At 45.0% G+C, this 17,366-nt stretch overlaps 1 long non-coding RNA gene across 1 annotated transcript in view; it reads right to left on the bottom strand.

Moving 5' to 3' along the window:
- Nucleotides 1-3,870: 3,870 nt before the first annotated feature.
- The window catches only part of LOC116084668, a 65,973-nt gene continuing 52,477 nt past the window's right edge, over nucleotides 3,871-17,366 (bottom strand). The window contains exons 2-5 of the long non-coding RNA XR_004116209.1: nucleotides 14,187-14,290; nucleotides 4,555-4,658; nucleotides 4,110-4,177; nucleotides 3,871-3,998 (exon numbers count right to left, since the gene is read on the bottom strand). This is a non-coding gene — a long non-coding RNA (uncharacterized LOC116084668). The remainder of the gene's footprint in view (nucleotides 3,999-4,109; nucleotides 4,178-4,554; nucleotides 4,659-14,186; nucleotides 14,291-17,366) is intronic.

The following is a 17,366-nucleotide window of genomic DNA, read 5'->3' on the forward strand; positions in this document are numbered from 1 at the left end:
AAGAACAGACTCCTACTCCTAAGTGCTGAGACTTCACAGCCCTTAATAGGTATGTGTTCAATTTGTACAGGATAACCAGCATGTACAGAAACACCTCAGTGGAACCCTGGACTTGAAGGTCTGCTGGCCACTAAACCACGTCATAGGAATGAGGGGAGGGCTAACATTCTATAGGACTGAAGGAGAGAACCAGTGGCCTCAGGCTGAAGTGACTGCAGACTTGTCACCGCACAAAAACCTGGAACAGTGATTCTCAACCTGTGGATCATGACTTCTTTAGGGGTCAAAAGATTCTTTCACCAGGGTCACCCAAGACCATTAGAAACTATAGCTATTACATTATGATTCATAACAGGAGCAAACTTACAGTTATGAAGTAGCAATGAAAATAATTTTATGGTTGGGGGGGTCACCACAACATGAGGAGCTGTATTTAAGGGTTGCAGTGTTAGGAAGGCTGAGGGCCACAGTCCTAGAGAATCTGAGATGTTTTCTTATTCTTCCTTACCCAAATGAACGGCCCTTTGAACACCTGACATCCCCTCCCCTCTTTGTTCAGCTCTGATAAGAGATAGGAAATTATCTTGATTTCCCTATCTTTCTAACTCTCCAAGTCTATGGTTTTCTGCAAACCCCAAACATTGTCTGTAGTTATTAATGGTATTTGGGATTGGAAAGAAAACTGGGCAAACTCTTGTATGTTTGGTTTTCTCCAGAATGGTGGGATAGTGATTGGCGCTCTAGCTTTGTGGGGAAACATGAGACTCAGATCTCGTATTTGCTGTGGCCCTGCTTATGTGACAGAGGGAAGGGAAGAAGAACTGAGGCCAGTGTCATCTCCCTGTTGTGACCCGATGGTCTTTGCAGGTCCCCCTTTCTCAGATGTTGTAATGGCTGCTGATTAATTAAATTTACATAGACCCCACTGCTTTTGTCACACAGAGGGGCCATGATGCAAGAGAGTCAACTGCATGAGTCATATACTCATCACAGTGGGCCAATCAGCACCATTCCTTAGGGACTCTTCCATGGCATCAGCAGGAGTGGGAGTAGAGGTGGGGATGAGCTTAAGTCACAGGCTACAGGGAGATAAGCTTTGCTGGCCACCATATTCCCACCTCGTGGTATGACAAGGTCTGGGAAAGCAGCAGAAGGCAGGAGCTAACAGAAGACTGTGGGAACAACCTCGGGGGATTTTAGCATCTCTCTGTCTGCCATCCTTAGGCTACACAAACAAATATGTTTCCATTTGAGGTTTTCATTGACTCAAGATGTGCTTTTTCCATTTGCAACCTCTGAGTCCTGAGCAACTTTCGTTCTCTGTTCTCCTATGTTTTTCAAGAGTCGGAAAGGCAAACTAAAGATGATAAATGATTAGCATCCGAGCGCACTGTCCATGGTGGTTCTGAAGGGCAACAGGCAGAGAGAGGATGCGAAGTAACCCAGGGGAGACATTCCAGAGCTATCTGCACAGGCATCCGAGAGTCCTGCTTCCTGTCTCATCCTTTTGACTCCATCTTAGTTAAAATGAACCAGGGCCCCTACCCACACAGGCTCAGGCTACCCTTGGGAACCCCAGGGGCCGTGCTCATGTCCTATGGTATATATGGCATATATACCAAGCGTTAAGTCAGAAATTTAGAGTCTTTGATAGACAAACTGGATGCTCTTCTTTAAAGCTTTTTTCTGTGTATTTATTCACCGTGTGTGGGGAGGTGAGACATGGGACACTTGTGGGAGTCAGAGGATTATTTGCTGGAGTTATTTGCCACCCTCCTTCCACAATGTGAATTCCTAAGGATCGAACATAGATCTTCAGGCTTGCCCGCAAGTACCGTTACCCATGGAGCTGTCTCTCTGACCAGAGCTTAGTGGTTTTGACAACAGAAGAGAAGAATGAAAGAAAGGACTAGAGGAGAAGAAAGGAGAGAATCAGGGAAGGTGAACACAGAGTGAATGCACAGGGCAGACCCAACTCCATCAGTACAACGCTGGTTAAAAATGGCTTATGTGTAAGGCTATGCTAGTTTCAACTTGTCATCTGGAAGTGACAAGAAGAAACTTTATTGTGATGCTAAGAGTTGGGTGTTTTGGCCCTAGGGAAAAAAATGCACACCTAGGTAGATGTGCAAGCAGAAAAGTCAGTGGACATTTACTCATATGGGCTGTTGAGGGAGGAACAAGGAAGGTTGGGCCCAGGTTTTAGCCAGAAGTTAAATAAAAACATATGGAAAGTGTTTTTCAGATTCCTGTGTAAAGCTGGGAACAGCATAGACAAAAGAGGTTGCAGCGTCTCCCTCAGAAGGAGGCTGTGAAGAACAGCGAAGCCGGCCTTCTGGCTGTGTTGCCAAGCTTGTTGGTCTGCAGTCACATCTGCTTTCCACTAACATGAGGGGGAAGCCAGCTGTCTCCTTAGGCCTCTAAACATAATCTGTCTGTGGGGTTCACATTGGTCTTTTCCTGGTGGAATTAACTTTTCTGTGTTGTTTGTTTTTTATGAAGAAAGGATTTAGTGTATTTCTTTATTTCTGCAGAAAACAATTGAACAAAATGTACATGGTTTCTCTCAAACTTTGAAACCATTGGGATTTGGGTACTGTGTTTATTTGTGCTGCTGCCGTGAGTCAGGATGGATCTGAAAGGCCAGAAGACACCTGAACTTTTGACTCCAGTCTTAGGCTCACACACAGCTGAGTGTGCATTGTTCTATCTTAAAAATGGAAAACAAGGAACTATTCATATCTTGTTCTCAGAGCCTTTCCCCCTCTTGGAGGCCGCGCCACCCCCAAGTGCTTCCAAACACCCCAGGAAACCACTGCATCATTGTTAAGAGACTAATCGCCACACACCACTTGACTTTCCTTCCTGGACGTCATGGGCCAGAACCTGTGGTTCCCACGTCATTTCTGTCATCGTTCCACAGGAGTTTAACTCTTATCCTGAGCCTGGGCGGGACAGCCTGTCTCAACTCCAGCCCTGATGTAAGTGACTGTGGGGAGAGTCAGCAATAAACAACCGTTTTCCCAGTCCCTGTTTTCTCTGTAGCCTTGAAAACTGTTTCTCAGGCTCCTGCAACAGATGGCTACGCCCCTTCTTAGAAACAAGACTTACGCACTTCTGTATTCTAAAACCAGAATGAAGTGAACTGAGCTGATCAAAAATACCATGTTGTAGAGAGGTAGAATATGTAGGTGACTTCTTGTACCCGGCATTGTCTCAGAAGACAGGCTCATATAACAATACAATGGGTAACTGCAGAAAAACTGCATGGACATGCTAGTATCATAGATGAAAGATCATCAGATCATAGGAAGGATAGGGGCTAACCTGGGAATGGAGAAATGATGTCAAGGTCCCCGGCCCCAACGTATGAACAAAGTATATGCATATGTATGAGCGACATGTGGCCACATACTCGGTAGAATCCGTGTTTCTTTGGGCCAGTCCATCTCGGAAACTCAAAAGGAAGAATGATTTATGAAATCTGACTCAAACCGTTCTGCCTTTAACAGGATTTAGTCAAGCACTAAGTACGGTTCCTCCTATCTGAGCAGGCATCCTGTGGGATGTCTCACAGGGAGTCTCAGATGGATGGAGAGTTTCCTGGTTCAGCAGCAGGTTGGGGAACTCCTGGGGACTATAGCTGTTGCTCCGCAGCAGTCACCAGTGAACGCTGCCCGCTCCTGCCTTGTAACTCCAGCAGTAGAGTCCACTGTGAGAGGCCCTCGGAAGTCCCCTCTGCTCTCAGGTCCCCTGCAGCAACTGCAGGTATAGACTCACTCCCTGCTTGGAAGGCCAGGCTGGCTGCAGATCATCTCAGAATTACACAGTGAGCTCATTACTTAGGAGGTGGGAGTAAAGACAGAGATGAGAAGTATCCTTTAATCTGGTACTGGGAGGCGGAGGTGGGCGGGTCTTTTGCATTTGAGGCCAGCCTGATCTTCGTGGTGAGTTTCTGGGCAGCTGAAGCTATATATAGAGAGACCCTGTCTCAACCCCTAAAATAACAATGAAGGAGAGAGAGAGATTGATTGATTGACTTCCTTTTTAAATAGTGAAAAGTTTGTTTCTATAATGTGGAAGAGAAAGCCACCAGAGAGGAACAGTACCTGGGTCGCTCCTGCGTGAGTTGTAGGCACGTGGTTAGTCATGTGACAAAACTCCCCAGGCATCCACCCTGGGAGGAGGAGGGGCGGTTTATTTTAGCACATAGTTTTAAAAGTTTTCAGTTCACGACCAGTAGGAAGTTTGGGGCAAGGCACCACATTATGGCGGAGGACTCACTGTGGAGTAAGAGAAAAGACCAGCAGCCTCCTGCACACCCCTGGGAGTACACACCCCCTACCACCTAAGACTTCCCATCAGGCCTCACTTCCTGAAGATCCCACTGCATCATGTTAGTGCTCCATTCCGGGGACAAGCCTTTCGCACAAAGGTCATTAGATGGGTCCTTATCCAAGTCATAGCAGGGCTCGGTACAAAATAAAAAAAGGGGGACTTGGTGAAAAAAGAATTTCAAGGGGGGCAGCAATGGAGTCGTAAAGACCCGCATACCTTGCATAAGCTCAGGGGTCCTTTGCTCACGAAGCTGCTCAGACTACACCTTTTACAGAAAGCCGTTTTCAGAGTTGGGTGTCCAGAAGGAACTACACCGAAGGCTGTGCAATAAAGTTAAGGAAAGAGAGATGTCACTGGCTGGTGCCAGCAGGGCAGGCCAGGCCATTCCTTGTTAGTAACCAGTAGTACCTAGTAGGTCATTTGAATACCAAGCACTTTCCATAGGTCGAATCATTTCATGTACATGCAGGTCTATAAACACCTTTAATCCTCACAACAGCCTTGCACAAAGGCAGGTCCTCATTCCCAAGGCGTTGCGATTGAGGAGACCGAGGAATAGGGGAGGGGTGGAGGAAATGGTGATTTAGAGTCTGGCTCCCAGCTTTCTGATAAAAGAACCTCTATTTTCTCAGTTCTGCTAGACTGTGAAGGACTGAATTATGCTAAGCTTATAGAGGGCTGATGTATCTGGTATAAACCGGATCCATTCCTCCACTAGGCTCTACCTAGCATTCTGGTAACTAAGCGACTTATTTCCAGTAATCCAGGGCATCTCTTCTGGGTATTGAGATACCTGCAGTGACGAAATAAGAAGTAGAAGGCTGCTCTCAAGGGCGTGGAATCAAAACAAAGCTAATTACAACATCTCAGGGGGGATGTTGGCTAGACAGAGGCATTATCTGAGAAATCATCCCATTGGTAGGTTGTGTGGTTTCGGCTGCTGAAAACAGGGCCTCCTTGCATACAAAGGGCATTTCTTCTCTGATATCCGTGTCTTCTCATCAACTCATGGCAGGCGCATGATCACCAAATAGCAGCCTCCCCAACACATGTTAAACATACATGCACATGCACACACATGCATGCTTCCATGTGGGTGTGCACATGTATGTGTGTGTATGTGTCTGTGTGCGCACATGTGAGTGTGTGCATGTGTGCCTGTGTGTGTGTATGTGTGTGTGAATTGCATGTGTGTGTGAGTGTGCATGAGTACACCACAGTGCATGTGTGAAGTCTGAGGACAATTTTCAGGAGTCATTTCTCTCCTTCCACCATGTGGATTCTGAGGATGGAATCTAAGTCGTCAGGCTTGGTGGCAAGCACCTTTAAGACCTGCTGGGCCATCTTGTCAGCCCTTTCCCTTTTCTTCACATGGCTGCACTTTTGTGCAGGATACAACCCCAGCATTGTGATCCTAGCAGCATCTTATTTACAAACCAATTCTGAGGATGCCCCCACCCACAGAAGGCCTCCTGATCTCTATCCCAGAAACCAAGCTAGATCTGGGTCATACTTACCCTTTAATCTAAGCAGTTCTGAAGGGAGTAGAAAGTTATGAATGCGTTAAAGGGGAGGTATATTCCATGACAGATTTAGGATAAAGATTCCAAACTCGTCCATAGGAGGTAAATGAACTCCCTAGAATCAAGTGGCACTAAGCAATTAGAAATTGCACTTGGGTTGGCTTCCAGGGGAACCCAGGAAGTAGGCATAAAATAAATAGCTCGCATCATCAGGGAACTAATTGGTGTGTATCTAAAACCCTCCCCCTAAACGTTATCTTTTTCCTGATACAAGTTAGGGTGTTCCTCAAAACACCTTCTACAGATACAAAGGGAAACGACTGGAGGTGATTTTTGAATCTCTAGGAAAACCTTACAGAACAGCACGGCAGGACTGATGATGTCAGCTAAAACTACTCTCTCTCTCTCTCTCTCTCTCTCTCTCTCTCTCCACAATACAAGGGTCAAATATTGTGCTAACTGGGGTGACATATTTTAAACACCCTTTTAAGATTTTTCTTTTACTGAATGAAGGTGGGTTTGGGACCTACAATGGCTATAGAGATAAAAGGCTTCTTAAATTCTAGAGTCACCGTAGAAGAGTTGGCCATAATCACGCTTTCAGCCCAGATGGAAGGGATGGTCCCAAGTGGTCAGCATGGGCAGGTTACTGATGGGGCTGGTACACGTGAACCTGAAGTCATACTAAGAGACAGTGATGAAGGGGCAAAGGAGAGGGATCTGAAAGGATCAGAACAGAATGTTCTCTTAGGTTTAGTTAGGTCTACCTGGGCAAATCACTGCTAAAAACACCATGGCCATCCTCTCTTTAGTTAGATTTGAATACAAATAGCAACTGTGTGCATATGCATGCTTGTGTATGTGTATTTATGTGTGCGTGTTCTTGTGCGAGTGTGCATTTCCTGGTATGGATTTTGCTTTTTTTCCCTTTTAATGTCTTCCTCCATTATCAAGCACAATTACTAGCATCTTTATATCACGATGAGAGGCAGGAATGAGCTGCCTGTCACACACACACACACACACACAGTATCTCTTCTTCCTGTGAGGTGGTTTAATTGTTTGGGTCTACTCTTAGCTACATCACCTGCTTTAGTGTTTTGCTCTGCCTACTTACGTGAAATATTGGAGAAAAGCAGAATATGGCTTGTGATTTATTTCCCGTCCTACATACTTTGTATGTTCAAATAAGCTCCTTGAAGACAGCCAAGGTAAAATAATGGTAATGAAAATAATTGGTCAGAGTTCGAGTAGGCTTCTGTCGAGCGTCTTCCATGTTGTAGGATACTTTTTGTAAGCATGTTGCGATGGCTCATTTCTTCATTAAGCAAAAGATAAAGTGTGTGAGGCAAAGGCACTAGAATTTCTGGTTTCTTGTGTTCTGATCTTTAAATTTCTCAAAAATGAATTTTAGTTAGGTCTGATCTAAATATAATCTGGTTCTTACCTGCTTCCCATTTCAAAGCCTGTAACGTTCTTTTTGACAGTAATTGTTAAAGAAGTAGGGTGTTGAAGCCTCCCTGGGATCCCCAGGCCTCCCTGGACTGTACATTGGCTCCCTCTCTCCTTCACTTTCTCCCTGATACCATGAACTCTTCCCATTCAGGGGCTCGTACTAATTGCTTTCTGTGGTAACCCTGCCCTCCTCTTGATCGGTGAGGGCGGAGCCTCTATCTCTTGGGAACTCCTGTGTTTCTGCGGCCTGGGAAGGTTGGAAGCTGTGTGCCTCCCTACACAGCAGAAAGGACGAGAAGCACAGAGTGCAGTCAAGGGGAGAATTAGGTTCCCAGTGTCTGAACATGCCAAGTCAAGCCTTCTGCGTGACTGTGCTTGCAATTCTCAGCTTTCACTGTGCATTTTAGACTACGTGGTTTTATTACTCCCTTCTCTTCTCCCTTTGGCCTCAGAGGCTCGTCCATTGACGGGAAAACAGTCTGAATTAAGCATCGCCATGAACTTGATCATCTTTAAATCTCTGGTTTCTCACGGGAAGCTGAGGGATAAGCAGGGTTGGGGGGGTGGGCAGTTCTCAAGGCAGTGGTCAGAGGACAAAAAAACGTTGGCAGAGGTATGTACTGCCAAAATTGGAGGAGAAATGAAAATCAACATTGAGAAAAGGAGGACAGCTCACCTCACCGTGACATTATTATCCTAGGCTGGCACACTCACACAAGTTCAGAGAGGAAATAAACAACGTCTCAAGGGTTCCAGTAAGAAAATAATGGCAGCCTTGGAGCACAGCTGCAGCCACGTTCTGGGATTAGGCTCTGCCGGCCCGCCCGCCCGCGCCTTTGGCCTTGGCTTCCTCCCATCCTCGGTGTTATTTGATCCCTACAGCTTTCTTACCACTGGGTTCAAGTACTAGCTTGCTGGCTTCTCATTGCCCAGCAAGTAAACAAACCTCCAACAACAGAGGAAAACACTGGCCGGGTGCAGGGTTTCAAGGCAGGCCCCGAGGTGGTGGTGGGGATTTCCCTGTTTGTTAGGACCGGAGCCCTGCTCTCCCCACCAGGCTGAGAGGAACGCGGATAAGGTTGAAAAGTGTTGAGTCAGGCCCAGAGAATTTCAGTTTCAACATACGCCTCAGCCAGCAGGTGCTTAATCATTCTAGTTACCTTCACTACAAAGGTCATGGCTGAAGTAAATGATTATCTGCTGGCTGCTTCGCTTAGTGTATACATCTTTGCTTAGCATGTGGAGAAGGACCTCACTGCATTGTGCATTGTTTTTACAGATGGGATGGTAACCCCAGTCAGTGGTAGGTCTGCAGCTGGCTGCACTCAAGGGCCTGTACGAGCAGTCCCGTGGAAGATGGAAGGGTGGGCACAGGCTGCGCAGGGTAACTTGCTGTTCAAGTGTGAGTGCATAGTAAGCTTGCCCAAGTCCAAGGCTACCTGGGTACTCGCTGTACTCAACATGGAAGGGTGGATGGATGGAAGGAAGGAAGGAACAAAGAAAGAGGATGGAAGGAAGGAAGGGAGGAAGAAAGAAAGAAAGGATGGAAGGAAGGAAGGACAGAAGGAAGGAAAGAAGGAAGAACAGAAGGAAGGGAGGGAGGGAGGACACAGGACTACTAGAAAGACCTCTTTATACCATGCTGATTGCATAGAGGGTCTTCCGGGTCTAACTTGCTGTGTCACCCCTCAGAGTGACTGACCTACGAGCAGCATGTGCAACCCCCTGAAGATGTCAGCTTGTTCCCTGAGGAACTAGCGTGGTCAACAGTCACTCCAAAGAGGAGGCCTTGTAGCCTGTTATCTAAGCTATGCAGAAGGCTGAAGGATTACAAAGTCAAGAACTTCTTGAGTGATAGAGAAAGTTTGATGCTAATCTAGGCAACTTTGTGAAGCCTTGCCTCAAAATAAAAAAAAAAAAAAAAAAAAAACCTCAGAGGTTGATTGCCTGCCTGATACCCACACTACCCAAGGCTTTTAATCTATAAACAGAGCAAGCAGTGACAACAGAACAGGGGAAGCTTCCCTCCTTAGTGACAGGGAAGGATAAATCAAAGATTACCAACTCTGATCTATCATGAACTTTAATTTAATCCCTTTATTTTCAACATGAGTAAGTATAGAGTATAATTTGTTGGGGACTATTTTTAAGGGGGCTGAGGAGTATTGGGGATGGGTTCATAGACGTGTCAATGGCAGTCTGATACTTTCTTCTCCTCTTTATTTTTCTATGTGGGACTCATCTGTTATATACATATACTGTCTCTGTATTATATACATATCTTATATATACTAATATATAAATATGTTATATATTTTCTACACATGCATATTCCACTCATGTCTACACATCCTGTTACTCTCCCCAGTAACTCAAACCACATGTTATATTAGTCATCTTCCTAGCGCCGTGATTTTTTGAAATTTTGAGTAAAACACCATTTTGCATGATTCACTCCAGCATCAATGCATCCAGTTGCCTTAGTCCTGTGGGGAGGCAGTATACCATGGAGCATGGGACTGAACAGAACAAGCACAAAGAAATGAACATGGGTGAGGTTCCCTGGAGTCTCCTAAGGGCACGCCCACCACTGACCTAAAGACCTGTTATCTCCGCCCCCTAAAGGTTCCACTGCGTCCTAATAACCTGGCCCTGTCATCAAGCTTCTTCCTCATCTGGAGATCAAGTGGCTTTTGGGGTCATTAAGACAAAATCCAGAAAGTAGCTCCTTTAGTTAACCGTCCATCATGCATTATAATATTTTCCACACGCCGTTGGATATTTGCTCTTTGTTAGTCTCTTTAAAGCATCGCAAGAGTGGCATAGTCTTTCATTACTGCATCATAACTTCTTTTTAGGTTGAGATCCTAAAAAGCCCGTCGTTCACAGCAGGACATGCCTGCTATTAAGAAAGCTCCTCTAGGTTTGTGGTCCAAAGAGTCAAAATTTTCTAAGTGACTAGATGGCCACTGTGGTGGTTTGATTGAAAGTGGCCCTCTTCAGGCTCACAGGGAGTGGCGCTGTTGGGAGGTGTGGCTTTGTTGAAGGAAGTGGGGTGGGCTTTGGGGTCTGGGGGACCCAAGGCAGTCCTAGTATCACCCTCTCTTCCTGTTGCCTGCAGATCTGTGTGTAGAACTCTCAGTTACCTCCCCAGCACTGTGTCTGCCTGTGTGCTTTCCATCGTGATGACAATGGGCTAAACCTCTAAACTATAAGCCAGTCCCAGTTAAATGCATTTCTTTATGAGAGCTGCTGTGACCATGGTATCTCTTCAGAGAAATAGAAACCCTAACTAAGACAGTCAGGATGATGGAGAGTCTGGCTTATATTTTTACATGGTTGGTAAGGGAGGAGTCCCATAGACCACCTACCACTGTGGTAACCTCAAATGTCCTATATATTCCCAGGGCCGAATTCTCTATTGCACACACATCATGGTAGATTGAGTGCCTTTGTATCACGATGCTGTATGAGTTGGCCCTCAAGTTGTAGAGTATTTCTAGAAGCAATTCCTATGAATAGCAGTAACTTATCTATGTTCAGAGGTGACTGAAAGCCAGCTAAATATATCCCCTCAAGCCCAAGCTACATATGCCAACTCAACCATACCTCAGCAGTGTTCCAAAAATACTGCAGAACGTCTCTGCACAGGGCGCCCCGTAGTGTGGGAAGCAGGAGGGGGCGGGGTGGGAATGGAAGAGAGCCTTACCACCATTACAATCAGAGGATCCTGGTTTTGCAAAGTTTTCAAAGCTTATGTGACTAAGGACTCTAAAGCTTACACTTTATTGAGAGAGACATTCTTGGACTTTTTGTGGATAACAAAACGATGCTCCAGTCTCTTCTTAGATAAAGTGGCACAGCCTCTGTATGTAACCTATACAATCCTCGTCCATGCCTTAAAGCATCTCTTGATTACTTATCGTTCCTGACACAGTGCTTACACATTACTTGATTAAGTTGTATTTGTCATAGTACCTAGCATATGGCAAACTCAAATTTTGCTTTTTGATTCAGTTCAACTTTCAGAATCTGGTTTCTGAATGTGTGGTTGCAGACACGGCTATTGTGCCCATTGGAAAACTGAGTGTGGTGCTTGTCTGCTGGTAGTGGGAAGGAATGGAAAAATCAGTCTATAAAAGATAAGACAGATGAATGATCAAAGTCAAGGCTGCTGTCATTCCTGCTGTGTCAAGGGCATCTCTCTGTCCGAGATCGAGTCTCAGGAAGCAGCCAGGCAGCTGACTTAAGACTAGAGAGATTAGAAGTTTAGTTTTCATGTTTGTGAGGGTTTTCAAAAAGCAAGTGAAGGAAGTGAAGACAAGAAGCCAGAGTGCACAAGATGGAGGGGAACGAGAGGGAAGGAGCCATGGGGAAAGAGCAGCTACAATGCAAAGGGAACTTCCCCATCGGGCCTCCGGGTCTGTCCTTTGCATTGGCAGTTCCATGTGCTGCTTCTGGAGAGAACACACTGCTGAGTATGAGATTTGTTGGTTGGTTTCTAAGGTCCCTTTATGGCTCTCTTTCTCTCTCTCTCTCTCTCTCTCTCTCTGGGTAAATAAAAAAGTCAGTAGGAATGGGCCTGACAAGTGAACTGTGCAACCCATTTGTGTCCCTTAATATCCAGACCTGGGACAAGGTTTCCTGTTCTTCAATTTCCCCATCCCCTGGGGCTCTGGTATTCTGTTCCTGGATTGATCCAATGACTGTGTACAAAATGTGCTCTTGATAGCTGTGTGCACCATATTGCCATAAAGCAGGGGACACAGTGGCAGACAGGATGGACACATCTCTCCTTGCAGAGCTTCCATGATAGTTGATGAGGCAAATGGCAAATGAGAGGAGAAAATAATGTACACACTTGCCAGAGTGTGACTCACGCTGCAGTGGACATGAAACCCGGGAAGGACAGGGAGTTGGAAGGGACAGCAATTTCAAGAACGTGATGGCCCTTGGGAAGAGGACACTGGGCCTGCATAGGAGAGGAGGATAACGCTGTCACACATCTGGGTCAATGAAGAGTCCCAGACACCAAGAGAAACTGGCACGGCAGTGTCTAGTGAAGTGTGAGAGGTGGAGAGAGGCAAGAGAGAAACCCTCTCCTGGATCCTGGTGAGGATGATCAATCGGAGCTGACTCTTACTCCTAAGTTAGCTCTTTTCATAGTAACAGCCCTTAGTATTGGCAAGATAGAGGGAAGAGGACCATGCTGAAACCAAACCAAAATGATGGTATCAAATCCAGGGGAGCTACAGGAATGATGGGCGGCATCTCAGGCCTTGAGGAGCAAAGAGGTACGTGGGTTCCATATGACCCAAACTGTCCCGAGGGTGATCTGGCCCCAGTCCTGAAGAAATAACCATTCCAGTAAGAAAGTACCTTGCTCACCCTAGAGTACTAGACTGGGGTGTGGAAAGCGAGGCGGCAAAGAGGCCATGGGGGGGGCGTGTCATTGCAGTAGCTCAGACCACAGATGCTAGTGCATGGCCATGCCTGCAGGGAACTGTCTCAGAGACAGAGTTGGGAAGATTTGCCGATGGTGGTGTAGCAAAGCAGGGAGGAAATGGCATTGGAACGATAGAGGGAAAATAGCATTTTCCTAGAAAGATCAACATTTCTGTTTGACTGTTGTATTTGCAGTGCCAAGTGCCATGTTGAGTCATAGGGAAACACTTGACAGAGGAACCGGAACTCTAAGGATGATGTGGGGCCATGCTTGTATAGCACCAACATTACCAGCTCAATTGATGTTTCAACAATGTCATGAGCAACCAGGCAAATGTGCTTTTCAAATCTTGCCCATGGCACTGTGGAAAGATGGACAGTTGTTTACCAAAAGGTCCTGCTTGCTTCATCCTCAAGTACATAGTGTCAACAGCAACCCACTAAGACTCAGTGCTTGGCCTCCTGTATGTAGGTGCCTGAATCTTGCTGTTCTCTGTTAGGATGCTTAGATCTAGAAGATGATGAATGCCTTGGGCAGTGTTTCTAAATCTTGGTATTATTGGACAGAAAAATCTTTAATGTAGGAGTCTGTCTTTAGTTATGACACTTAGCACCAGCCTTGCCTCAACCTTCTAGATGCCAAGAGGAGAAAATTAGCTTCAGACAATGCCCAATGGCCCCCAGGATGCCAAAGCACTCCCCGCTGAGAGCTGCCACACCAGGATGGTGAGACCATGCTTAGCAAGGTGGGACAACCATCATTTCCTATCAAGAAAACCATGTACTCCGAAGTGACTGATGCATCAATACTCCCTGGGTTAAGCTGACATCAAGGGCTTAACAGTCTGTTACTCTAATCCAGTTTCTCAGTCTCTTCAGTCACCATGGACACTTGCAGAACCAAATGTAGGCTAGCAGAATATAAGACATGGTAAAAGGTTTCCGAATAACGGAGAATTAAAGAAACCAAATGCATCTTAATGACTCCCAAAGGATCCTGACGGCATTCATCTGGGTTGTGTCCTGTGGTTGGGGTCACTGCAGCCTTTGTTCTACACACTGCGTCACACAAGGCAACAAGCACTGCCCGAACCACCATGGCGGAGAGTGGAGACTACTGTGTGTTAGGAGTTTTGGTGTTTTTAGCTCTTATTTAAAGGTTTTCTGGTCTTACAGAAATATCATGGTTTACTTATGACAATGAACTCTTTACGATTTTCTGACCGTTCTCCTCCAGCCTGAGTTTCAGATTGGCGTCTTTTTTGCTTATACCATGGTACAACGTTCGCTTTTTAAAAGCTATTTGAGCTGCTAGGGTTTTATAAAAAAACCACTAGATGAATTCTGGCTTGGAATGAGGACAGAGCGTTTCAATTTCTGAAATGGCCCTAATCATATCTCTACCGTTTTATACTATGTACTTACATGAAGCTGCATTCTCAGTAGTGATGGTTAGAAAATCAAAATACTGATGAGCTATGAAGATCCTCGGTGTCCTGAACTGTTGAGTATCTAGTCAAGAGTTATCCCTGTGAAAGGTAAATGAGCATGTCTCTCATTTGTAAGCATTTGCTTCCATTCAAAATTCTTACACACTCGCACACACATATATACACATACATACATACACACACATATATATATACATACATACATACACACATATATATATATACATACATACATATACACATATACACATACACACATACATACATACACACACAGATAATAGAAGTCTTGCCTATTTTGTTTATACATATGTGTGTGTATGTGATGTATGTGATGTATGTGATGTGTGTGTGTGTTTGTGTGTGTATGTTCTTTCTTTACTCCATGTAAATTCCAGGTTATTGAATTGTCAGGCTTGATCAAAAGTACCTTTACCTACTCACCAGTTCCCAAACTGCACTCATATTAAACAAATGGTAACATTACATACAAATACATGTGATGGTTTGAATATGCTTGGCCCAGGGAGTGGCACTATTAGGTGTGGTCCTGTTGGAGTAAGTATGTCACTGTGGGCATGGGCTTTAAGGCCCTCATCCTAGCTGGAAGCCAGTATTCTGCTAGCAGCCTTCAGATGAAGATGTAGAATTCTCAGCTCCTCCTGCACCATGCCTGCCTGGGTGCTGCCATGTTCCCTCCTTGATTATGCTAGACCGAACCTTTGAACCTGTAAGCCAGCCCCAATTAAATGTTGTCCTTATAAGGGTTGCCTTGGTCATGGTGTCTGTTCACAGCAGTAAAACCCTAAGTAGGACATACATATATATATGCATACACACATGTACATATATGGCAGAATTGTTTAAAATAGGATTCTTATAATTGGTTAGCAGTTAATGTTTGATTTGTATATCTGTTTTATCTATCTAGACACGCAGGTAATGTGAAAATGTTTTGGGTAGAGAGGGGCAGCAGGTAGGAAATGTGTAAGAGGCCCTCCTCTGTGGGGTCACTGTAGTAGTGCGATGAGTAAGAATCCAGTCGCCCTGCAGACTGCGCCTTTCATGCCTTTCAGCGTCACTAAACAGCAGCACCGCCCTGGGTAAGCCGCATCCCTGAGCCTTAGTGTTTTCCTCCTGTGAAAATAAGACCATGCTGGACTGATGAACGGCTAGAGCTTACAGGAAGAAGTGTACAGGGACCAAAGACATGTGTGAGCCTCAGAGGACAATGCCTACTGTCATTGTGAGCATGTTATTCTGTATAGTACCACTGCAGTTGAAAAAGTGAAAAAATTAGGACCAGCCCTTGGGAGGCTGAGGCAGGACAATTTAGAGTTCAAGGCCAGTCTGGGTCCTATAGTCTCTCTCTCTCTCTCTCTCTCTCTCACACACACACACACACACACACACACACACATATGCACTCATGCACCAAAAACCAGAAAACAATAATAATACGGTAAGAAAGTGGATAAATTATCTTATATTGAAAGTTTACTGAGCCTGGTGTAATGAGACTATAATCCCAACACTCAAAAAACTGAGGCAGGAAGTCCAAGGCCAGCTAGGGTTACATAATAAGATTCTTCTTCACAAAATAAAATAAAATAAAAAAGAAAGTAAAAATATATAAGAAAGAAAGAGAGAAAGAAAGAAAGAAAGAAAGAGAAAATCAGAAAGTCTGAGCTGAATTCTTTCTTGTGGCAATTACCCTGGACAGTATGAATAATGCCTCATTTCATCTTACAGATGTTTACCTTATAGAAAGGAAACCTAAGACTGCATTTTTGATCCAAAGCAAAGGCAGGTTCTGGACTCCTCAGGCTTCTGACAGGCAGTACAACCATAAAAACTGAGAGAGGAGGACCTACTGCTTTCCCAGGGAGTTCTGGAGAGAGAGCGCCTGTCGATATTTCCAGCACTTTCCAAGGGCCAGCTCTATGCAAACAGAAGGTATTATTCTACTTGCCGCCCATAATTGGAAAGAAAACACATTATGAAACTTTTAAATAATAGGACTCTGAATCCTGGTAATCGGTGCCACAGATATTTTCCAGAGTGCAGGAGACACATGTGAAGGGCCACCTGCTTCCCTGAGCCAAACTCTTTTCCTAGACAATGAGCCTGAATCCTAAATCTACACATGGATTGGTCTCTGGCGGTGGGGATGGCAGTGGAGAAACCATTCTCTCTTAGAACACCCCAGTTTCTAGAGCCCTCCATGGAAAGTTTCACTGAAGGCAAGATCTAACAAAGGAAACGAGGTGAAGTAGAGTCTCTGGGAAGACTTGGATTTCCTCCACAGGCCTTCCTGGAAGCTTTGCTTGCCTGGCCATCTGGTGGGTCTGCACATCACCTTGTCCGTGGGTCCTGGAGTTGGTCAGCCTTTTCGATAGCTGTCTGAGGAGTTATTATTTGTTGCTCAAAATACAATACCTTCAGAGACCGGGATTGTGTGGCCCTCAGTTAGCTGTGAAATCTCTTTTGCACAGTTAAAGCAACTGTCAAGGAAACACTATCTTGCTTTTTTTCTACATCAAGGTTTCGTGCCTCCATGGATGTGAAGGAGAATTCTGAGAGGTGGGAGAAAGAGTGGAAGCAGTTTGCTAGAGAGAGAAGACCCACACAGTAGGATGCTTTTTGGTCCCCAAAGATGGTAGAATGGAGCCACACCATCTTTACCACCCTTCCTAGAAATTTTCAGCCTTGAAATTAGTGGGCATGCTAGTTAATATTAATAACTGTGATCACAGCAATGATAATAACATGCACACTGAAGACATAATGATCTTTAAGTGTTTAACACTTTAGCAAACACTCTGTGTGTGCTGCTTCATTTGATCTGCATGATAACTTAAAAGAAAGATTATATCTATCATTCCCATGTTGTAAATACAAAGACTTAGGCTGAAAGTTCAAATACAAATGATGTAGCCATTGGTAAGATATGAACGGTCCACTAAATAACCCCTCACCTACGTTCTTGTAAGCAACCCAGTGAAACTCATTGGGTCACACATGCGCATGGGAGACATGGGAGTTTAAGGACTGGTTGGTAAGAAGGAGGGACCAGTGGAAGTGAGAGAGGCACAAGAAAATGTAAGAGATGGGTTAAATATAATCAATATATGTGTGTGACAGTCTCATAGTG

The sequence above is a fragment of the Mastomys coucha genome, unplaced genomic scaffold (assembly GCF_008632895.1).
Source record: "Mastomys coucha isolate ucsf_1 unplaced genomic scaffold, UCSF_Mcou_1 pScaffold9, whole genome shotgun sequence".
Lineage (NCBI taxonomy): Eukaryota > Metazoa > Chordata > Mammalia > Rodentia > Muridae > Mastomys > Mastomys coucha.